The 20,995-nt window shown below is 43.5% G+C and overlaps 25 non-coding genes across 25 annotated transcripts; 4 read left to right on the forward strand and 21 right to left on the reverse strand.

The window, feature by feature from the left end:
* Nucleotides 1-281: 281 nt before the first annotated feature.
* TRNAS-GCU (transfer RNA serine (anticodon GCU)) lies at nt 282-363 on the reverse strand. The gene has a single exon. It is a non-coding gene; the product is annotated as a tRNA-Ser (tRNA).
* A 687-nt stretch (nt 364-1,050) lies between these two features.
* On the reverse strand, nt 1,051-1,122 carry TRNAT-UGU (transfer RNA threonine (anticodon UGU)). Its single transcript has one exon. It is a non-coding gene; the product is annotated as a tRNA-Thr (tRNA).
* Nucleotides 1,123-1,587: 465 nt separating this feature from the next.
* Nucleotides 1,588-1,664, reverse strand: TRNAS-GCU (transfer RNA serine (anticodon GCU)). The gene has a single exon. It is a non-coding gene; the product is annotated as a tRNA-Ser (tRNA).
* A 480-nt stretch (nt 1,665-2,144) lies between these two features.
* TRNAI-UAU (transfer RNA isoleucine (anticodon UAU)) lies at nt 2,145-2,239 on the forward strand. The gene is made up of 2 exons: nt 2,145-2,182; nt 2,204-2,239. It is a non-coding gene; the product is annotated as a tRNA-Ile (tRNA).
* A 1,484-nt stretch (nt 2,240-3,723) lies between these two features.
* Nucleotides 3,724-3,795, reverse strand: TRNAT-CGU (transfer RNA threonine (anticodon CGU)). Its single transcript has one exon. It is a non-coding gene; the product is annotated as a tRNA-Thr (tRNA).
* Nucleotides 3,796-4,341: 546 nt separating this feature from the next.
* On the reverse strand, nt 4,342-4,423 carry TRNAS-GCU (transfer RNA serine (anticodon GCU)). Its single transcript has one exon. It is a non-coding gene; the product is annotated as a tRNA-Ser (tRNA).
* Nucleotides 4,424-5,110: 687 nt separating this feature from the next.
* Nucleotides 5,111-5,182, reverse strand: TRNAT-UGU (transfer RNA threonine (anticodon UGU)). The gene has a single exon. It is a non-coding gene; the product is annotated as a tRNA-Thr (tRNA).
* Nucleotides 5,183-5,647: 465 nt separating this feature from the next.
* On the reverse strand, nt 5,648-5,724 carry TRNAS-GCU (transfer RNA serine (anticodon GCU)). The gene has a single exon. It is a non-coding gene; the product is annotated as a tRNA-Ser (tRNA).
* Nucleotides 5,725-6,204: 480 nt separating this feature from the next.
* TRNAI-UAU (transfer RNA isoleucine (anticodon UAU)) lies at nt 6,205-6,299 on the forward strand. The gene is made up of 2 exons: nt 6,205-6,242; nt 6,264-6,299. It is a non-coding gene; the product is annotated as a tRNA-Ile (tRNA).
* A 1,492-nt stretch (nt 6,300-7,791) lies between these two features.
* On the reverse strand, nt 7,792-7,863 carry TRNAT-CGU (transfer RNA threonine (anticodon CGU)). The gene has a single exon. It is a non-coding gene; the product is annotated as a tRNA-Thr (tRNA).
* A 546-nt stretch (nt 7,864-8,409) lies between these two features.
* TRNAS-GCU (transfer RNA serine (anticodon GCU)) lies at nt 8,410-8,491 on the reverse strand. Its single transcript has one exon. It is a non-coding gene; the product is annotated as a tRNA-Ser (tRNA).
* Nucleotides 8,492-9,178: 687 nt separating this feature from the next.
* Nucleotides 9,179-9,250, reverse strand: TRNAT-UGU (transfer RNA threonine (anticodon UGU)). Its single transcript has one exon. It is a non-coding gene; the product is annotated as a tRNA-Thr (tRNA).
* Nucleotides 9,251-9,715: 465 nt separating this feature from the next.
* TRNAS-GCU (transfer RNA serine (anticodon GCU)) lies at nt 9,716-9,792 on the reverse strand. Its single transcript has one exon. It is a non-coding gene; the product is annotated as a tRNA-Ser (tRNA).
* Nucleotides 9,793-10,273: 481 nt separating this feature from the next.
* Nucleotides 10,274-10,368, forward strand: TRNAI-UAU (transfer RNA isoleucine (anticodon UAU)). Its single transcript has 2 exons — nt 10,274-10,311; nt 10,333-10,368. It is a non-coding gene; the product is annotated as a tRNA-Ile (tRNA).
* Nucleotides 10,369-11,843: 1,475 nt separating this feature from the next.
* On the reverse strand, nt 11,844-11,915 carry TRNAT-CGU (transfer RNA threonine (anticodon CGU)). The gene has a single exon. It is a non-coding gene; the product is annotated as a tRNA-Thr (tRNA).
* Nucleotides 11,916-12,448: 533 nt separating this feature from the next.
* Nucleotides 12,449-12,530, reverse strand: TRNAS-GCU (transfer RNA serine (anticodon GCU)). The gene has a single exon. It is a non-coding gene; the product is annotated as a tRNA-Ser (tRNA).
* Nucleotides 12,531-13,217: 687 nt separating this feature from the next.
* TRNAT-UGU (transfer RNA threonine (anticodon UGU)) lies at nt 13,218-13,289 on the reverse strand. Its single transcript has one exon. It is a non-coding gene; the product is annotated as a tRNA-Thr (tRNA).
* A 465-nt stretch (nt 13,290-13,754) lies between these two features.
* Nucleotides 13,755-13,831, reverse strand: TRNAS-GCU (transfer RNA serine (anticodon GCU)). The gene has a single exon. It is a non-coding gene; the product is annotated as a tRNA-Ser (tRNA).
* A 480-nt stretch (nt 13,832-14,311) lies between these two features.
* TRNAI-UAU (transfer RNA isoleucine (anticodon UAU)) lies at nt 14,312-14,406 on the forward strand. The gene is made up of 2 exons: nt 14,312-14,349; nt 14,371-14,406. It is a non-coding gene; the product is annotated as a tRNA-Ile (tRNA).
* A 1,496-nt stretch (nt 14,407-15,902) lies between these two features.
* On the reverse strand, nt 15,903-15,974 carry TRNAT-CGU (transfer RNA threonine (anticodon CGU)). The gene has a single exon. It is a non-coding gene; the product is annotated as a tRNA-Thr (tRNA).
* A 546-nt stretch (nt 15,975-16,520) lies between these two features.
* TRNAS-GCU (transfer RNA serine (anticodon GCU)) lies at nt 16,521-16,602 on the reverse strand. Its single transcript has one exon. It is a non-coding gene; the product is annotated as a tRNA-Ser (tRNA).
* Nucleotides 16,603-17,289: 687 nt separating this feature from the next.
* Nucleotides 17,290-17,361, reverse strand: TRNAT-UGU (transfer RNA threonine (anticodon UGU)). Its single transcript has one exon. It is a non-coding gene; the product is annotated as a tRNA-Thr (tRNA).
* A 465-nt stretch (nt 17,362-17,826) lies between these two features.
* Nucleotides 17,827-17,903, reverse strand: TRNAS-GCU (transfer RNA serine (anticodon GCU)). The gene has a single exon. It is a non-coding gene; the product is annotated as a tRNA-Ser (tRNA).
* Nucleotides 17,904-19,959: 2,056 nt separating this feature from the next.
* Nucleotides 19,960-20,031, reverse strand: TRNAT-CGU (transfer RNA threonine (anticodon CGU)). The gene has a single exon. It is a non-coding gene; the product is annotated as a tRNA-Thr (tRNA).
* A 546-nt stretch (nt 20,032-20,577) lies between these two features.
* TRNAS-GCU (transfer RNA serine (anticodon GCU)) lies at nt 20,578-20,659 on the reverse strand. Its single transcript has one exon. It is a non-coding gene; the product is annotated as a tRNA-Ser (tRNA).
* Nucleotides 20,660-20,995: the final 336 nt, after the last annotated feature.

Below are 20,995 nucleotides of genomic sequence, written 5' to 3' on the forward strand. Positions count from 1 at the left end.
GGTCAGAATGATGGCAAAAGGAACATGTAAAAGGCAGACAACTAAAAGAAAAAAGAATTTGGGATGTAAGCTTGGGAATTTACTAACTGCGCTGATTTTGGCTCCTATAATAGTAAAGAATGGAAACCTACGAGGAAAGTCTTTGACTAATTTCATTCTCCGCCTGCACCAATGAACTTATTTTTACATCTCTATTTCCATATCTGTACTCATTCCTGTCTTTCACAGGGAGGTTGAAAGACTTTGGTCTATGTTTAAATGCAGACTATAAAGAAAAAATACGACGAAGGTGGGATTCGAACCCACGCGTGCAGAGCACAATGGATTAGCAGTCCATCGCCTTAACCACTCGGCCACCTCGTCTGTTTGGGAACGGTGCTCGAGTCCCATGCTTAAAGAAGAGATAAAACAATGGTGGTGCAAAGTCAGTGAAAAATAGATCATGTTTGTCATAGTACAAACAAGATCGTTGACTCGTTCTTCGTTACCCGGCCATTGATAGATAAACACATCAAGTTGAAGTTCAGAAAAATATAACAAGAGCTCCTGGAGGGTTCACAACACTAATCCAGAGGAAGGTGCTTGAGCTTCCGTATGGCACACCATTAGTAGTAAAACCAGCATAACGCAAGCTCCAGTTTCCCAGTGTTTGGCATCATTCAACGTTTCCAGCCAAGATCAAAGTTCAGATGCTGCTGCTTCCTGTGATGTCATTGAATTTAAATAGTGAGTGATGGCAATAACCCTTTTCCAATTAAATTTTGCCACATCAACGTCCCTGAAAATAGAGAAAGGCGTGCAACCCAGAACCGCTGTACTGTTCAATAGAGTAAGGGCTTCACCGTGATCATCTGCATCTGTCATCACAAGATTATCAAGGTCTTTTTCTTGAAGAAATTAGGTCCAGAAAGCCGACCTTCCCCACAGACTATTCAGACACCTTGCGCTTGTGGCTTTGTTATAGGCCCGAATCCATTGGTAAAAGGTTGCACAGGTACAATGTGCAATATCAGTTCCTATTCAACAATGTTCAAGAAAATTACCATTTGGAGGCCCTGATGAGGATCGAACTCACGACCCCTGGTTCACAAGACCAGTGCTCTGCCACTGAGCTACAGAGCCCCTCAGGTTGTGACGCATAACAGCAACACAACGAGCACACAACATGATGTTTACTGGGTAGACATATTTGAAGGGTGTGTGAGAATGTATGTATATGATTGTGATTTGACCTGTTTTTTTCTGGCCGATTTTTTGAGGAGCAGCTAATTTGTGCGTATTCCGCGCAATTTTAGGGTGACTAATGAGGAGATGTGATGCGTGAAAGTTGAAAAAAACATGTACATGGCAGCAGAGAGACAATATGGATATTACCTTTGCTTTTTTAAATGTCTATCCGGATTCTGGCTCAAAGGGTAGTCAAGCACAGCAGATTGCATTCCTGCCAGTAACACGACAACCTTGTTTGTGTCCTTCTTAATCAACTAACATGCATATTTTCACTTTTGTCTGTATGTTCTTTGAAAGCCAATGGCAATGGTGCTTAGAGCAATGCAGATGTTTAAAAAAGATTTCAAAAGTTAAAATCGACGAAGGTGGGATTCGAACCCACGCGTGTACAGCAGATTAGCAGTCCATCGCCTTAACCACTCGGCCACCTCGTCTACAGGGATTATGTTAGGCATTCAAGTCTTTACAGGTAATAACACAAACATCTTCAAAATAGAACCACAATGCGTTCCTTGTTGAGGTACATACAGCCGTTTGCAGGAAAACTGCCTCACTTGCTGTTGAGAAAAATTCATCAAAGTCCTGGGGTGTTTATAGGCATCGCCAAGATGACATTGGGAGGTGTTTCAATTGACACGTGTTGAATATGAGGAAGAGCATCATGCTGGCTCCAGTGGCACTGCCTGCAGCCTGACAAAAATGTAGAAGGGACATTTGACTGCACCATTGGCTGAACATCAGTGGCAAAGTGTATATCAGGCTAAAAGGTAAGCTCCAGTGGCACAATATGGGCACTACAAGGCACCCATAATTTGGTGTCAGCTAAAAAGACAATGCCAGAGCTTGTGGGTGCTTTTGTACACTTGTGTGTGTGTTTGTGGGTGTAGTTTCATGTCGAAAACCAAAACACAGCAGCTCCAGTGGCGCAATCGGTTAGCGCGCGGTACTTATACAGCAGTACATGCAGTGAGCAATGCCGAGGTTGTGAGTTCAAGCCTCACCTAGAGCAACTTTGGAACTTTTTACTAATTCACCTCAAAACTGAATTATTGAACCAATAAATGTTCTGGACATTTTTTGGTTCACCTCAAGGTTTCCTTGATTGTCAGTTAATGTTGTATGACAGCTCCTCTGCCTTTTAGACATGGAATACTCATTGCAAGTTATTTATGGGGTGTTTGCGCTTTAAATACAGCTACGGAGGGTTTTTGAAAATAGAACAGAAAATAAAAAATGTCAACTGTTATTATACTCCATTTTCTGCTGAGCACCACTTACGGAAGACATTTGTAAAGGTAGAAAAAGGGTTACTGGAGTAGGATCCAGGAGACAATATCAACTTACAAAGAATAATGTTGTCTATTTACTGCATTATCGCCTTTGAAGCAAACCTCTGAGAATAAATACCCTTTCACTAATCAGGCAGTCACTTTGATAAAATCAAGCAGAACAAGGATGCTGATAGGAACTCGCCTCATTTGCATATGGGCTAGGGCTTCTGGGAGCCATGAGAATTAGGAGTTGAAGGTTTTGCAGATCGAGATTGCTAAAGGGCTGGGCATTTGCACAGACCTCTCCATGCCTGATTGGTGCCGAAGGTTAGTTGCAAGTGGTCCCCTGCTCACCCTACCTTACACAGGGCCATGCCCAGTTAGGCCCCTCAGGGCTAGGCCCGGCAGGGCTAAGCCCGGCGTTTGTCAGGCGAAGTGCCTGGACCCCTGCTCCTCATACCTCAGAATCTGGTCTAGCTATTGCAGACATGGGGAATGGTGCTTATATCCCATTGACAGCGCCCACAAGCTGCATACTAATAGCCAATGATGTGTGAATGCGGTCAGGGTAGCAGACATATAGAACAATTGGGTGGGTTCGCTTCCGAACTGGATGCACAGGAGCAGGAGAGAATGGCTGTTGGCGATGTATGCAACTTGCTCTGCGTGAACACATCTACCGACCCCTTCCCCTACACACACGGGCACATACACACACACACACATAGCCATTGGAGCTATGCAGAGCTAATCAGAAAGATTGGTAATCATTAGAACATGAAAGATATGTGTTCATTTTTTATTAAACTTGTGGACTCCCGCAGAAACGGAGGGACTCACATCTCTAATTGAGGCTTGCTTACCTCTATACAAATGTGTTTGCTGGCTGTCTTTCTTCAACTGGTATGTGCGGTTGTGTCTGTCTTTGTCTTTCAACACGCCTGGCACGTTTACATTATCAAAGAGATGATTGTATGGAGATGGGGAACACCCCTCCGGTGCATTGTGAACTTGAACAGTCTTTTCACCAAAGCAGCTACATGCGACATTGCAAGGTTTTTGTCAGTCTTTGCCTGAAAACATTAGGCCTTCCTCTCGAACTCTATTTCACTCCTTCTGTGGAAGACTTCAATTATGAGGATTTATCCCGTCATAAAAGGTTCTCTGTAGATGGTGCAACTCTGGCTTCTCTTCCCCGTGCTTTTTGAAAATAATCCGCCCGAGGCCCTGATGAGGTTTGAACTCATGACCCCTGGTTTACGAGACCAGTGCTCTGCCACTGAGCTACAAGGCCACCTGCTGCTTGCTCACAGCCAACAACAGAAAGTGCAAAGAAACCATGGGTTTTACCTAGGTAGATCTCCAGGTATATGAATTTCTGGTTGTGTAAAAATGGCTGTATATCTCTGCATGTGTTCAGTACGTCATCATACATCTGATTTGCGAAAGCGTGTGTGCTTATGTTGGTGATACATTGTCGGTATGCGTTTGAGTATGTACTTTTACGGGTATGTATGTATTGAGTAGGATGCTGAACAGGTTCATGAGTTTAGATAGCAGGTCAGAATGATGGCAAAAGGAACATGTAAAAGGCAGACAACTAAAAGAAAAAAGAATTTGGGATGTAAGCTTGGGAATTTACTAACTGCGCTGATTTTGGCTCCTATAATAGTAAAGAATGGAAACCTACGAGGAAAGTCTTTGACTAATTTCATTCTCCGCCTGCACCAATGAACTTATTTTTACATCTCTATTTCCATATCTGTACTCATTCCTGTCTTTCACAGGGAGGTTGAAAGACTTTGGTCTATGTTTAAATGCAGACTATAAAGAAAAAATACGACAAAGGTGGGATTCGAACCCACGCGTGCAGAGCACAATGGATTAGCAGTCCATCGCCTTAACCACTCGGCCACCTCGTCTGTTTGGGAACGGTGCTCGAGTCCCATGCTTAAAGAAGAGATAAAACAATGGTGGTGCAAAGTCAGTGAAAAATAGATCATGTTTGTCATAGTAGAAACAAGATCGTTGACTCGTTCTTCCTTACCCGGCCATTGATAGATAAACACATCAAGTTGAAGTTCAGAAAAATATAACAAGAGCTCCTGGAGGGTTCACAACACTAATCCAGAGGAAGGTGCTTGAGCTTCCGTATGGCACACCATTAGTAGTAAAACCAGCATAACGCAAGCTCCAGTTTCCCAGTGTTTGGCATCATTCAACGTTTCCAGCCAAGATCAAAGTTCAGATGCTGCTGCTTCCTGTGATGTCATTGAATTTAAATAGTGAGTGATGGCAATAACCCTTTTCCAATTAAATTTTGCCACATCAACGTCCCTGAAAATAGAGAAAGGCGTGCAACCCAGAACCGCTGTACTGTTCAATAGAGTAAGGGCTTCACCGTGATCATCTGCATCTGTCATCACAAGATTATCAAGGTCTTTTTCTTGAAGAAATTAGGTCCAGAAAGCCGACCTTCCCCACAGACTATTCAGACACCTTGCGCTTGTGGCTTTGTTATAGGCCCGAATCCATTGGTAAAAGGTTGCACAGGTACAATGTGCAATATCATTTCCTATTCAACAATGTTCAAGAAAATTACCATTTGGAGGCCCTGATGAGGATCGAACTCACGACCCCTGGTTTACAAGACCAGTGCTCTGCCACTGAGCTACAGAGCCCCTCAGGTTATGACGCATAACAGCAACACAACGAGCACACAACATGATGTTTACTGGGTAGACATATTTGAAGGGTGTGTGAGAATGTATGTATATGATTGTGATTTGACCTGTTTTTTTCTGGCCGATTTTTTGAGGAGCAGCTAATTTGTGCGTATTCCGCACAATTTTAGGGTGACTAATGAGGAGATGTGATGCGTGAAAGTTGAAAAAAACATGTACATGGCAGCAGAGAGACAATATGGATATTACCTTTGCTTTTTTAAATTTCTATCCGGATTCTGGCTCAAAGGGTAGTCAAGCACAGCAGATTGCATTCCTGCCAGTAACACGACAACCTTGTTTGTGTCCTTCTTAATCAACTAACATGCATATTTTCACTTTTGTCTGTATGTTCTTTGAAAGCCAATGGCAATGGTGCTTAGAGCAATGCAGATGTTTAAAAAAGATTTCAAAAGTTAAAATCGACGAAGGTGGGATTCGAACCCACGCGTGTACAGCAGATTAGCAGTCCATCGCCTTAACCACTCGGCCACCTCGTCTACAGGGATTATTTTAGGCATTCAAGTCTTTACAGGTAATAACACAAACATCTTCAAAATAGAACCACAATGCGTTCCTTGTTGAGGTACATCCAGCCGTTTGCAGGAAAACTGCCTCACTTGCTGTTGAGAAAAATTCATCAAAGTCCTGGGGTGTTTATAGGCATCGCCAAGATGACATTGGGAGGTGTTTCAATTGACACGTGTTGAATATGAGGAAGAGCATCATGCTGGCTCCAGTGGCACTGCCTGCAGCATGACAAAAATGTAGAAGGGACATTTGACTGCACCATTGGCTGAACATCAGTGGCAAAGTGTATATCAGGCTAAAAGGTAAGCTCCAGTGGCACAATATGGGCACTACAAGGCACCCATAATTTGCTGTCAGCTAAAAAGACAATGCCAGAGCTTGTGGGTGCTTTTGTACACTTGTGTGTGTGTTTGTGGGTGTAGTTTCATGTCGAAAACCAAAACACAGCAGCTCCAGTGGCGCAATCGGTTAGCGCGCTGTACTTATACAGCAGTACATGCAGTGAGCAATGCCGAGGTTGTGAGTTCAAGCCTCACCTGGAGCAACTTTGGAACTTTTTACTAATTCACCTCAAAACTGAATTATTGAACCAATACATGTTCTGGACATTTTTTGGTTCACCTCAAGGTTTCCTTGATTGTCAGTTAATGTTGTATGACAGCTCCTCTGCCTTTTAGACATGGAATACTCATTGCAAGTTATTTATGGGGTGTTTGCGCTTTAAATACAGCTACGGAGGGTTTTTGAAAATAGAACAGAAAATAAAAAATGTCAACTGTTATTATACTCCATTTTCTGCTGAGCACCACTTACGGAAGACATTTGTAAAGGTAGAAAAAGGGTTACTGGAGTAGGATCCAGGAGACAATATCAACTTACAAAGAATAATGTTGTCTATTTACTGCATTATCGCCTTTGAAGCAAACCTCTGAGAATAAATACCCTTTCACTAATCAGGCAGTCACTTTGATAAAATCAAGCAGAACAAGGATGCTGATAGGAACTCGCCTCATTTGCATATGGGCTAGGGCTTCTGGGAGCCATGAGAATTAGGAGTTGAAGGTTTTGCAGATCGAGATTGCTAAAGGGCTGGGCATTTGCACAGACCTCTCCATGCCTGATTGGTGCCGAAGGTTAGTTGCAAGTGGTCCCCTGCTCACCCTACCTTACACAGGGCCATGCCCAGTTAGGCCCCTCAGGGCTAGGCCCGGCAGGGCTAAGCCCGGCGTTTGTCAGGGGAAGTGGAAGTGCCTGGACCCCTGCTCATCATACCTCAGAATCTGGTCTAGCTATTGCAGACATGGGGAATGGTGCTTATATCCCATTGACAGCGCCCACAAGCTGCATACTAATAGCCAATGATGTGTGAATGCGGTCAGGGTAGCAGACATATAGAACAATTGGGTGGGTTCGCTTCCGAACTGGATGCACAGGAGCAGGAGGGAATGGCTGTTGGCGATGTATGCAACTTGCTCTGCGTGAACACATCTACCCACCCCTTCCCCTACACACACGGGCACATACACACACACACACACATAGCCATTGGAGCTATGCAGAGCTAATCAGAAAGATTGGTAATCATTAGAACATGAAAGATATGTGTTCATTTTTTATTAAACTTGTGGACTCCCGCAGAAACGGAGGGACTCACATCTCTAATTGAGGCTTGCTTACCTCTATACAAATGTGTTTGCTGGCTGTCTTTCTTCAACTGGTATGTGCGGTTGTGTCTGTCTTTGTCTTTCAACACGCCTGGCACGTTTACATTATCAAAGAGATGATTGTATGGAGATGGGGAACACCCCTCCGTTGCATTGTGAACTTGAACAGTCTTTTCACCAAAGCAGCTACATGCGACATTGCAAGGTTTTTGTCAGTCTTTGCCTGAAAACATTAGGCCTTCCTCTCGAACTCTATTTCACTCCTTCTGTGGAAGACTTCAATTATGAGGATGCATCCCGTCATAAAAGGTTCTCTGTAGATGGTGCAACTCTGGCTTCTCTTCCCCGTGCTTTTTGAAAATAATCCGCCTGAGGCCCTGATGAGGCTTGAACTCATGACCCCTGGTTTACGAGACCAGTGCTCTGCCACTGAGCTACAAGGCCACCTGCTGCTTGCTTACAGCCAACAACAGAAAGTGCAAAGAAACCATGGGTTTTACCTAGGTAGATCTCCAGGTATATGAATTTCTGGTTGTGTAAAAATGGCTGTATATCTCTGCATGTGTTCAGTACGTCATCATACATCTGATTTGCGAAAGCGTGTGTGCTTATGTTGGTGATACATTGTCGGTATGCGTTTGAGTATGTACTTTTACGGGTATGTATGTATTGAGTAGGATGCTGAACAGGTTCATGAGTTTAGATAGCAGGTCAGAATGATGGCAAAAGGAACATGTAAAAGGCAGACAACTAAAAAAAAAAAGAATTTGGGATGTAAGCTTGGGAATTTACTAACTGCGCTGATTTTGGCTCCTATAATAGTAAAGAATGGAAACCTACGAGGAAAGTCTTTGACTAATTTCATTCTCCGCCTGCACCAATGAACTTATTTTTACATCTCTATTTCCATATCTGTACTCATTCCTGTTTTTCACAGGGAGGTTGAAAGACTTTGGTCTATGTTTAAATGCAGACTATAAAGAAAAAATACGACGAAGGTGGGATTCGAACCCACGCGTGCAGAGCACAATGGATTAGCAGTCCATCGCCTTAACCACTCGGCCACCTCGTCTGTTTGGGAACGGTGCTCGAGTCCCATGCTTAAAGAAGAGATAAAACAATGGTGGTGCAAAGTCAGTGAAAAATAGATCATGTTTGTCATAGTAGAAACAAGATCGTTGACTCGTTCTTCCTTACCCGGCCATTGATAGATAAAAACATCAAGTTGAAGTTCAGAAAAATATAACAAGAGCTCCTGGAGGGTTCACAACACTAATCCAGAGGAAGGTGCTTGAGCTTCCGTATGGCACACCATTAGTAGTAAAACCAGCATAACGCAAGCTCCAGTTTCCCAGTGTTTGGCATAATTCAACGTTTCCAGCCAAGATCAAAGTTCAGATGCTGCTGCTTCCTGTGATGTCATTGAATTTAAATAGTGAGTGATGGCAATAACCCTTTTCCAATTAAATTTTGCCACATCAACGTCCCTGAAAATAGAGAAAGGCGTGCAACCCAGAACCGCTGTACTGTTCAATAGAGTAAGGGCTTCACCGTGATCATCTGCATCTGTCATCACAAGATTATCAAGGTCTTTTTCTTGAAGAAATTAGGTCCAGAAAGCCGACCTTCCCCACAGACTATTCAGACACCTTGCGCTTGTGGCTTTGTTATAGGCCCGAATCCATTGGTAAAAGGTTGCACAGGTACAATGTGCAATATCAGTTCCTATTCAACAATGTTCAAGAAAATTACCATTTGGAGGCCCTGATGAGGATCAAACTCACGACCCCTGGTTTACAAGACCAGTGCTCTGCCACTGAGCTACAGAGCCCCTCAGGTTATGACGCATAACAGCAACACAACGAGCACACAACATGATGTTTACTGGGTAGACATATTTGAAGGGTGTGTGAGAATGTATGTATATGATTGTGATTTGACCTGTTTTTTTCTGGGCGATTTTTTGAGGAGCAGCTAATTTGTGCGTATTCCGCGCAATTTTAGGGTGACTAATGAGGAGATGTGATGCGTGAAAGTTGAAAAAAACATGTACATGGCAGCAGAGAGACAATATGGATATTACCTTTGCTTTTTTAAATTTCTATCCGGATTCTGGCTCAAAGGGTAGTCAAGCACAGCAGATTGCATTCCTGTCAGTAACACGACAACCTTGTTTGTGTCCTTCTTAATCAACTAACATGCATATTTTCACTTTTGTCTGTATGTTCTTTGAAAGCCAATGGCAATGGTGCTTAGAGCAATGCAGATGTTTAAAAAAGATTTCAAAAGTTAAAATCGACGAAGGTGGGATTCGAACCCACGCGTGTACAGCAGATTAGCAGTCCATCGCCTTAACCACTCGGCCACCTCGTCTACAGGGATTATGTTAGGCATTCAAGTCTTTACAGGTAATAACACAAACATCTTCAAAATAGAACCACAATGCGTTCCTTGTTGAGGTACATCCAGCCGTTTGCAGGAAAACTGCCTCACTTGCTGTTGAGAAAAATTCATCAAAGTCCTGGGGTGTTTATAGGCATCGCCAAGATGACATTGGGAGGTGTTTCAATTGACACGTGTTGAATATGAGGAAGAGCATCATGCTGGCTCCAGTGGCACTGCCTGCAGCATGACAAAAATGTAGAAGGGACATTTGACTGCACCATTGGCTGAACATCAGTGGCAAAGTGTATATCAGGCTAAAAGGTAAGCTCCAGTGGCACAATATGGGCACTACAAGGCACCCATAATTTGGTGTCAGCTAAAAAGACAATGCCAGAGCTTGTGGGTGCTTTTGTACACTTGTGTGTGTGTTTGTGGGTGTAGTTTCATGTCGAAAACCAAAACAACAGCAGCTCCAGTGGCGCAATCGGTTAGCGCGCGGTACTTATACAGCAGTACATGCAGTGAGCAATGCCGAGGTTGTGAGTTCAAGCCTCACCTGGAGCAACTTTGGAACTTTTTACTAATTCACCTCAAAACTGAATTATTGAACCAATAAATGTTCTGGACATTTTTTGGTTCACCTCAAGGTTTCCTTGATTGTCAGTTAATGTTGTATGACAGCTCCTCTGCCTTTTAGACATGGAATACTCATTGCAAGTTATTTATGGGGTGTTTGCGCTTTAAATACAGCTACGGAGGGTTTTTGAAAATAGAACAGAAAATAAAAAATGTCAACTGTTATTATACTCCATTTTCTGCTGAGCACCACTTACGGAAGACATTTGTAAAGGTAGAAAAAGGGTTACTGGAGTAGGATCCAGGAGACAATATCAACTTACAAAGAATAATGTTGTCTATTTACTGCATTATCGCCTTTGAAGCAAACCTCTGAGAATAAATACCCTTTCACTAATCAGGCAGTCACTTTGATAAAATCAAGCAGAACAAGGATGCTGATAGGAACTCGCCTCATTTGCATATGGGCTAGGGCTTCTGGGAGCCATGAGAATTAGGAGTTGAAGGTTTTGCAGATCGAGATTGCTAAAGGGCTGGGCATTTGCACAGACCTCTCCATGTCTGATTGGTGCCGAAGGTTAGTTGCAAGTGGTCCCCTGCTCACCCTACCTTACACAGGGCCATGCCCAGTTAGGCCCCTCAGGGCTAGGCCCGGCAGGGCTAAGCCCGGCTTTTGTCAGGCGAAGTGCCTGGACCCCTGCTCCTCATACCTCAGAATCTGGTCTAGCTATTGCAGACATGGGGAATGGTGCTTATATCCCATTGACAGCGCCCACAAGCTGCATACTAATAGCCAATGATGTGTGAATGCGGTCAGGGTAGCAGACATATAGAACAATTGGGTGGGTTCGCTTCCGAACTGGATGCACAGGAGCAGGAGAGAATGGCTGTTGGCGATGTATGCAACTTGCTCTGCGTGAACACATCTACCGACCCCTTCCCCTACACACACGGGCACATACACACACACATAGCCATTGGAGCTATGCAGAGCTAATCAGAAAGATTGGTAATCATTAGAACATGAAAGATATGTGTTCATTTTTTATTAAACTTGTGGACTCCCGCAGAAACGGAGGGACTCACATCTCTAATTGAGGCTTGCTTACCTCTATACAAATGTGTTTGCTGGCTGTCTTTCTTCAACTGGTATGTGCGGTTGTATCTGTCTTTGTCTTTCAACACGCCTGGCACGTTTACATTATCAAAGAGATGATTGTATGGAGATGGGGAACACCCCTCCGTTGCATTGTGAACTTGAACAGTCTTTTCACCAAAGCAGCTACATGCGACATTGCAAGGTTTTTGTCAGTCTTTGCCTGAAAACATTAGGCCTTCCTCTCGAACTCTATTTCACTCCTTCTGTGGAAGACTTCAATTATGAGGATGCATCCCGTCATAAAAGGTTCTCTGTAGATGGTGCAACTCTGGCTTCTCTTCCCTTTTTGAAAATAATCCGCCCGAGGCCCTGATGAGGTTTGAACTCATGACCCCTGGTTTACGAGACCAGTGCTCTGCCACTGAGCTACAAGGCCACCTGCTGCTTGTTCACAGCCAACAACAGAAAGTGCAAAGAAACCATGGGTTTTACCTAGGTAGATCTCCAGGTATATGAATTTCTGGTTGTGTAAAAATGGCTGTATATCTCTGCATGTGTTCAGTACGTCATCATACATCTGATTTGCGAAAGCGTGTGTGCTTATGTTGGTGATACATTGTCGGTATGCGTTTGAGTATGTACTTTTACGGGTATGTATGTATTGAGTAGGATGCTGAACAGGTTCATGAGTTTAGATAGCAGGTCAGAATGATGGCAAAAGGCAGACAACTAAAAGAAAAAAGAATTTGGGATGTAAGCTTGGGAATTTACTAACTGCGCTGATTTTGGCTCCTATAATAGTAAAGAATGGAAACCTACGAGGAAAGTCTTTGACTAATTTCATTCTCCGCCTGCACCAATGAACTTATTTTTACATCTCTATTTCCATATCTGTACTCATTCCTGTCTTTCACAGGGAGGTTGAAAGACTTTGGTCTATGTTTAAATGCAGACTATAAAGAAAAAATACGACGAAGGTGGGATTCGAACCCACGCGTGCAGAGCACAATGGATTAGCAGTCCATCGCCTTAACCACTCGGCCACCTCGTCTGTTTGGGAACGGTGCTCGAGTCCCATGCTTAAAGAAGAGATAAAACAATGGTGGTGCAAAGTCAGTGAAAAATAGATCATGTTTGTCATAGTAGAAACAAGATCGTTGACTCGTTCTTCCTTACCCGGCCATTGATAGATAAACACATCAAGTTGAAGTTCAGAAAAATATAACAAGAGCTCCTGGAGGGTTCACAACACTAATCCAGAGGAAGGTGCTTGAGCTTCCGTATGGCACACCATTAGTAGTAAAACCAGCATAACGCAAGCTCCAGTTTCCCAGTGTTTGGCATCATTCAACGTTTCCAGCCAAGATCAAAGTTCAGATGCTGCTGCTTCCTGTGATGTCATTGAATTTAAATAGTGAGTGATGGCAATAACCCTTTTCCAATTAAATTTTGCCACATCAACGTCCCTGAAAATAGAGAAAGGCGTGCAACCCAGAACCGCTGTACTGTTCAATAGAGTAAGGGCTTCACCGTGATCATCTGCATCTGTCATCACAAGATTATCAAGGTCTTTTTCTTGAAGAAATTAGGTCCAGAAAGCCGACCTTCCCCACAGACTATTCAGACACCTTGCGCTTGTGGCTTTGTTATAGGCCCGAATCCATTGGTAAAAGGTTGCACAGGTACAATGTGCAATATCAGTTCCTATTCAACAATGTTCAAGAAAATTACCATTTGGAGGCCCTGATGAGGATCGAACTCACGACCCCTGGTTTACAAGACCAGTGCTCTGCCACTGAGCTACAGAGCCCCTCAGGTTATGACGCATAACAGCAACACAACGAGCACACAACATGATGTTTACTGGGTAGACATATTTGAAGGGTGTGTGAGAATGTATGTATATGATTGTGATTTGACCTGTTTTTTTCTGGCCGATTTTTTGAGGAGCAGCTAATTTGTGCGTATTCCGCGCAATTTTAGGGTGACTAATGAGGAGATGTGATGCGTGAAAGTTGAAAAAAACATGTACATGGCAGCAGAGAGACAATATGGATATTACCTTTGCTTTTTAAAATTTCTATCCGGATTCTGGCTCAAAGGGTAGTCAAGCACAGCAGATTGCATTCCTGCCAGTAACACGACAACCTTGTTTGTGTCCTTCTTAATCAACTAACATGCATATTTTCACTTTTGTCTGTATGTTCTTTGAAAGCCAATGGCAATGGTGCTTAGAGCAATGCAGATGTTTAAAAAAGATTTCAAAAGTTAAAATCGACGAAGGTGGGATTCGAACCCACGCGTGTATAGCAGATTAGCAGTCCATCACCTTAACCACTCGGCCACCTCGTCTACAGGGATTATGTTAGGCATTCAAGTCTTTACAGGTAATAACACAAACATCTTCAAAATAGAACCACAATGCGTTCCTTGTTGAGGTACATACAGCCGTTTGCAGGAAAACTGCCTCACTTGCTGTTGAGAAAAATTCATCAAAGTCCTGGGGTGTTTATAGGCATCGCCAAGATGACATTGGGAGGTGTTTCAATTGACACGTGTTGAATATGAGGAAGAGCATCATGCTGGCTCCAGTGGCACTGCCTGCAGCCTGACAAAAATGTAGAAGGGACATTTGACTGCACCATTGGCTGAACATCAGTGGCAAAGTGTATATCAGGCTAAAAGGTAAGCTCCAGTGGCACAATATGGGCACTACAAGGCACCCATAATTTGGTGTCAGCTAAAAAGACAATGCCAGAGCTTGTGGGTGCTTTTGTACACTTGTGTGTGTGTTTGTGGGTGTAGTTTCATGTCGAAAACCAAAACACAGCAGCTCCAGTGGCGCAATCGGTTAGCGCGCGGTACTTATACAGCAGTACATGCAGTGAGCAATGCCGAGGTTGTGAGTTCAAGCCTCACCTAGAGCAACTTTGGAACTTTTTACTAATTCACCTCAAAACTGAATTATTGAACCAATAAATGTTCTGGACATTTTTTGGTTCACCTCAAGGTTTCCTTGATTGTCAGTTAATGTTGTATGACAGCTCCTCTGCCTTTTAGACATGGAATACTCATTGCAAGTTATTTATGGGGTGTTTGCGCTTTAAATACAGCTACGGAGGGTTTTTGAAAATAGAACAGAAAATAAAAAATGTCAACTGTTATTATACTCCATTTTCTGCTGAGCACCACTTACGGAAGACATTTGTAAAGGTAGAAAAAGGGTTACTGGAGTAGGATCCAGGAGACAATATCAACTTACAAAGAATAATGTTGTCTATTTACTGCATTATCGCCTTTGAAGCAAACCTCTGAGAATAAATACCCTTTCACTAATCAGGCAGTCACTTTGATAAAATCAAGCAGAACAAGGATGCTGATAGGAACTCGCCTCATTTGCATATGGGCTAGGGCTTCTGGGAGCCATGAGAATTAGGAGTTGAAGGTTTTGCAGATCGAGATTGCTAAAGGGCTGGGCATTTGCACAGACCTCTCCATGCCTGATTGGTGCCGAAGGTTAGTTGCAAGTGGTCCCCTGCTCACCCTACCTTACACAGGGCCATGCCCAGTTAGGCCCCTCAGGGCTAGGCCCGGCAGGGCTAAGCCCGGCGTTTGTCAGGGGAAGTGGAAGTGCCTGGACCCCTGCTCATCATACCTCAGAATCTGGTCTAGCTATTGCAGACATGGGGAATGGTGCTTATATCCCATTGACAGCGCCCACAAGCTGCATACTAATAGCCAATGATGTGTGAATGCGGTCAGGGTAGCAGACATATAGAACAATTGGGTGGGTTCGCTTCCGAACTGGATGCACAGGAGCAGGAGAGAATGGCTGTTGGCGATGTATGCAACTTGCTCTGCGTGAACACATCTACCGACCCCTTCCCCTACACACACGGGCACATACACACACACACACACATAGCCATTGGAGCTATGCAGAGCTAATCAGAAAGATTGGTAATCATTAGAACATGAAAGATATGTGTTCATTTTTTATTAAACTTGTGGACTCCCGCAGAAACGGAGGGACTCACATCTCTAATTGAGGCTTGCTTACCTCTATACAAATGTGTTTGCTGGCTGTCTTTCTTCAACTGGTATGTGCGGTTGTGTCTGTCTTTGTCTTTCAACACGCCTGGCACGTTTACATTATCAAAGAGATGATTGTATGGAGATGGGGAACACCCCTCCGTTGCATTGTGAACTTGAACAGTCTTTTCACCAAAGCAGCTACATGCGACATTGCAAGGTTTTTGTCAGTCTTTGCCTGAAAACATTAGGCCTTCCTCTCGAACTCTATTTCACTCCTTCTGTGGAAGACTTCAATTATGAGGATGCATCCCGTCATAAAAGGTTCTCTGTAGATGGTGCAACTCTGGCTTCTCTTCCCCGTGCTTTTTGAAAATAATCCGCCCGCCCGAGGCCCTGATGAGGTTTGAACTCATGACCCCTGGTTTACGAGACCAGTGCTCTGCCACTGAGCTACAAGGCCACCTGCTGCTTGCTCACAGCCAACAACAGAAAGTGCAAAGAAACCATGGGTTTTACCTAGGTAGATCTCCAGGTATATGAATTTCTGGTTGTGTAAAAATGGCTGTATATCTCTGCATGTGTTCAGTACGTCATCATACATCTGATTTGCGAAAGCGTGTGTGCTTATGTTGGTGATACATTGTCGGTATGCGTTTGAGTATGTACTTTTACGGGTATGTATGTATTGAGTAGGATGCTGAACAGGTTCATGAGTTTAGATAGCAGGTCAGAATGATGGCAAAAGGAACATGTAAAAGGCAGACAACTAAAAGAAAAAAGAATTTGGGATGTAAGCTTGGGAATTTACTAACTGCGCTGATTTTGGCTCCTATAATAGTAAAGAATGGAAACCTACGAGGAAAGTCTTTGACTAATTTCATTCTCCGCCTGCACCAATGAACTTATTTTTACATCTCTATTTCCATATCTGTACTCATTCCTGTCTTTCACAGGGAGGTTGAAAGACTTTGGTCTATGTTTAAATGCAGACTATAAAGAAAAAATACGACGAAGGTGGGATTCAAACCCACGCGTGCAGAGCACAATGGATTAGCAGTCCATCACCTTAACCACTCGGCCACCTCGTCTGTTTGGGAACGGTGCTCGAGTCCCATGCTTAAAGAGGAGATAAAACAATGGTGGTGCAAAGTCAGTGAAAAATAGATCATGTTTGTCATAGTAGAAACAAGATCGTTGACTCGTTCTTCCTTACCCGGCCATTGATAGATAAACACATCAAGTTGAAGTTCAGAAAAATATAACAAGAGCTCCTGGAGGGTTCACAACACTAATCCAGAGGAAGGTGCTTGAGCTTCCGTATGGCACACCATTAGTAGTAAAACCAGCATAACGCAAGCTCCAGTTTCCCAGTGTTTGGCATAATTCAACGTTTCCAGCCAAGATCAAAGTTCAGATGCTGCTGCTTCCTGTGATGTCATTGAATTTAAATAGTGAGTGATGGCAATAACCCTTTTCCAATTAAATTTTGCCACATCAACGTCCCTGAAAATAGAGAAAGGCGTGCAACCCAGAACCGCTGTACTGTTCAATAGAGTAAGGGCTTCACCGTGATCATCTGCATCTGTCATCACAAGATTATCAAGGTCTTTTTCTTGAAGAAATTAGGTCCAGAAAGCCGACCTTCCCCACAGACTATTCAGACACCTTGCGCTTGTGGCTTTGTTATAGGCCCGAATCCATTGGTAAAAGGTTGCACAGGTACAATGTGCAATATCAGTTCCTATTCAACAATGTTCAAGAAAATTACCATTTGGAGGCCCTGATGAGGATCAAACTCACGACCCCTGGTTTACAAGACCAGTGCTCTGCCACTGAACTACAGAGCCCCTCAGGTTATGACGCATAACAGCAACACAACGAGCACACAACATGATGTTTACTGGGTAGACATATTTGAAGGGTGTGTGAGAATGTATGTATATGATTGTGATTTGACCTGTTTTTTTCTGGGCGATTTTTTGAGGAGCAGCTAACTTGTGCGTATTCCGCGCAATTTTAGGGTGACTAATGAGGAGATGTGATGCGTGAAAGTTGAAAAAAACATGTACATGGCAGCAGAGAGACAATATGGATATTACCTTTGCTTTTTTAAATTTCTATCCGGATTCTGGCTCAAAGGGTAGTCAAGCAGAGCAGATTGCATTCCTGCCAGTAACACGACAACCTTGTTTGTGTCCTTCTTAATCAACTAACATGCATATTTTAACTTTTGTCTGTATGTTCTTTGAAAGCCAATGGCAATGGTGCTTAGAGCAATGCAGATGTTTAAAAAAGATTTCAAAAGTTAAAATCGACGAAGGTGGGATTCGAACCCACGCGTGTACAGCAGATTAGCAGTCCATCGCCTTAACCACTCGGCCACCTCGTCTACAGTGATTATGTTAGGCATTCAAGTCTTTACAGGTAATAACACAAACATCTTCAAAATAGAACCACAATGCGTTCCTTGTTGAGGTACATCCAGCCGTTTGCAGGAAAACTGCCTCACTTGCTGTTGAGAAAAATTCATCAAAGTCCTGGGGTGTTTATAGGCATCGCCAAGATGACATTGGGAGGTGTTTCAATTGACACGTGTTGAATATGAGGAAGAGCATCATGCTAGCTCCAGTGGCACTGCCTGCAGCATGACAAAAATGTAGAAGGGACATTTGACTGCACCATTGGCTGAACATTAGTGGCAAAGTGTATATCAGGCTAAAAGGTAAGCTCCAGTGGCACAATATGGGCACTACAAGGCACCCATAATTTGGTGTCAGCTAAAAAGACAATGCCAGAGCTTGTGGGTGCTTTTGTACACTTGTGTGTGTGTTTGTGGGTGTAGTTTCATGTCGAAAACCAAAACACAGCAGCTCCAGTGGCGCAATCACTTATACAGCAGTACATGCAGTGAGCAATGCCGAGGTTGTGAGTTCAAGCCTCACCTGGAGCAACTTTGGAACTTTTTACTAATTCACCTCAAAACTGAATTATTGAACCAATAAATGTTCTGGACATTTTTTGGTTCACCTCAAGGTTTCCTTGATTGTCAGTTAATGTATGACAGCTCCTCTGCCTTTTAGACATGGAATACTCATTGCAAGTTATTTATGGGGTGTTTGCGCTTTAAATACAGCTACGGAGGGTTTTTGAAAATAGAACAGAAAATAAAAAATGTCAACTGTTATTATACTCCATTTTCTGCTGAGCACCACTTACGGAAGACATTTGTAAAGGTAGAAAAAGGGTTACTGGAGTAGGATCCAGGAGACAATATCAACTTACAAAGAATAATGTTGTCTATTTACTGCATTATCGCCTTTGAAGCAAACCTCTGAGAATAAATACCCTTTCACTAATCAGGCAGTCACTTTGATAAAATCAAGCAGAACAAGGATGCTGATAGGAACTCGCCTCATTTGCATATGGGCTAGGGCTTCTGGGAGCCATGAGAATTAGGAGTTGAAGGTTTTGCAGATCGAGATTGCTAAAGGGCTGGGCATTTGCACAGACCTCTCCATGCCTGATTGGTGCCGAAGGTTAGTTGCAAGTGGTCCCCTGCTCACCCTACCTTACACAGGGCCATGCCCAGTTAGGCCCCTCAGGGCTAGGCCCGGCAGGGCTAAGCCCGGCGTTTGTCAGGGGAAGTGGAAGTGCCTGGACCCCTGCTCATCATACCTCAGAATCTGGTCTAGCTATTGCAGACATGGGGAATGGTGCTTATATCCCATTGACAGCGCCCACAAGCTGCATACTAATAGCCAATGATGTGTGAATGCGGTCAGGGTAGCAGACATATAGAACAATTGGGTGGGTTCGCTTCCGAACTGGATGCACAGGAGCAGGAGAGAATGGCTGTTGGCGATGTATGCAACTTGCTCTGCGTGAACACATCTACCGACCCCTTCCCCTACACACACGGGCACCTACACACACACACACACATAGCCATTGGAGCTATGCAGAGCTAATCAGAAAGATTGGTAATCATTAGAACATGAAAGATATGTGTTCATTTTTTATTAAACTTGTGGACTCCCGCAGAAACGGAGGGACTCACATCTCTAATTGAGGCTTGCTTACCTCTATACAAATGTGTTTGCTGGCTGTCTTTCTTCAACTGGTATGTGCGGTTGTGTCTGTCTTTGTCTTTCAACACGCCTGGCACGTTTACATTATCAAAGAGATGATTGTATGGAGATGGGGAACACCCCTCCGTTGCATTGTGAACTTGAACAGTCTTTTCACCAAAGCAGCTACATGCGACATTGCAAGGTTTTTGTCAGTCTTTGCCTGAAAACATTAGGCCTTCCTCTCGAACTCTATTTCACTCCTTCTGTGGAAGACTTCAATTATGAGGATGCATCCCGTCATAAAAGGTTCTCTCTGTAGATGGTGCAACTCTGGCTTCTCTTCCCCGTGCTTTTTGAAAATAATCCGCCCGCCCGAGGCCCTGATGAGGTTTGAACTCATGACCCCTGGTTTACGAGACCAGTGCTCTGCCACTGAGCTACAAGGCCACCTGCTGCTTGCTCACAGCCAACAACAGAAAGTGCAAAGAAACCATGGGTTTTACCTAGGTAGATCTCCAGGCATATGAATTTCTGGTTGTGTAAAAATGGCTGTATATCTCTGCATGTGTTCAGTACGTCATCATACATCTGATTTGCGAAAGCGTGTGTGCTTATGTTGGTGATACATTGTCGGTATGCGTTTGAGTATGTACTTTTACTTGTATGTATGTATTGAGTAGGATGCTGAACAGGTTCATGAGTTTAGATAGCAGGTCAGAATGATGGCAAAAGGAACATGTAAAAGGCAGACAACTAAAAGAAAAAAGAATTTGGGATGTAAGCTTGGGAATTTACTAACTGCGCTGATTTTGGCTCCTATAATAGTAAAGAATGGAAACCTACGAGGAAAGTCTTTGACTAATTTCATTCTCCGCCTGCACCAATGAACTTATTTTTACATCTCTATTTCCATATCTGTACTCATTCCTGTCTTTCACAGGGAGGTTGAAAGACTTTGGTCTATGTTTAAATGCAGACTATAAAGAAAAAATACGACGAAGGTGGGATTCGAACCCACGTGTGCAGAGCACAAAGGATTAGCAGTCCATCGCCTTAACCACTCGGCCACCTCGTCTGTTTGGGAACGGTGCTCGAGTCCCATGCTTAAAGAAGAGATAAAACAATGGTGGTGCAAAGTCAGTGAAAAATAGATCATGTTTGTCATAGTAGAAACAAGATCGTTGACTCGTTCTTCCTTACCCGGCCATTGATAGATAAACACATCAAGTTGAAGTTCAGAAAAATATAACAAGAGCTCCTGGAGGGTTCACAACACTAATCCAGAGGAAGGTGCTTGAGCTTCCGTATGGCACACCATTAGTAGTAAAACCAGCATAACGCAAGCTCCAGTTTCCCAGTGTTTGGCATCATTCAACGTTTCCAGCCAAGATCAAAGTTCAGATGCTGCTGC

Source organism: Ambystoma mexicanum, chromosome 13 (assembly GCF_040938575.1).
Source record: "Ambystoma mexicanum isolate Mex_15411 chromosome 13, UKY_AmexF1_1, whole genome shotgun sequence".
Classification (NCBI taxonomy): Eukaryota; Metazoa; Chordata; class Amphibia; order Caudata; family Ambystomatidae; genus Ambystoma; species Ambystoma mexicanum.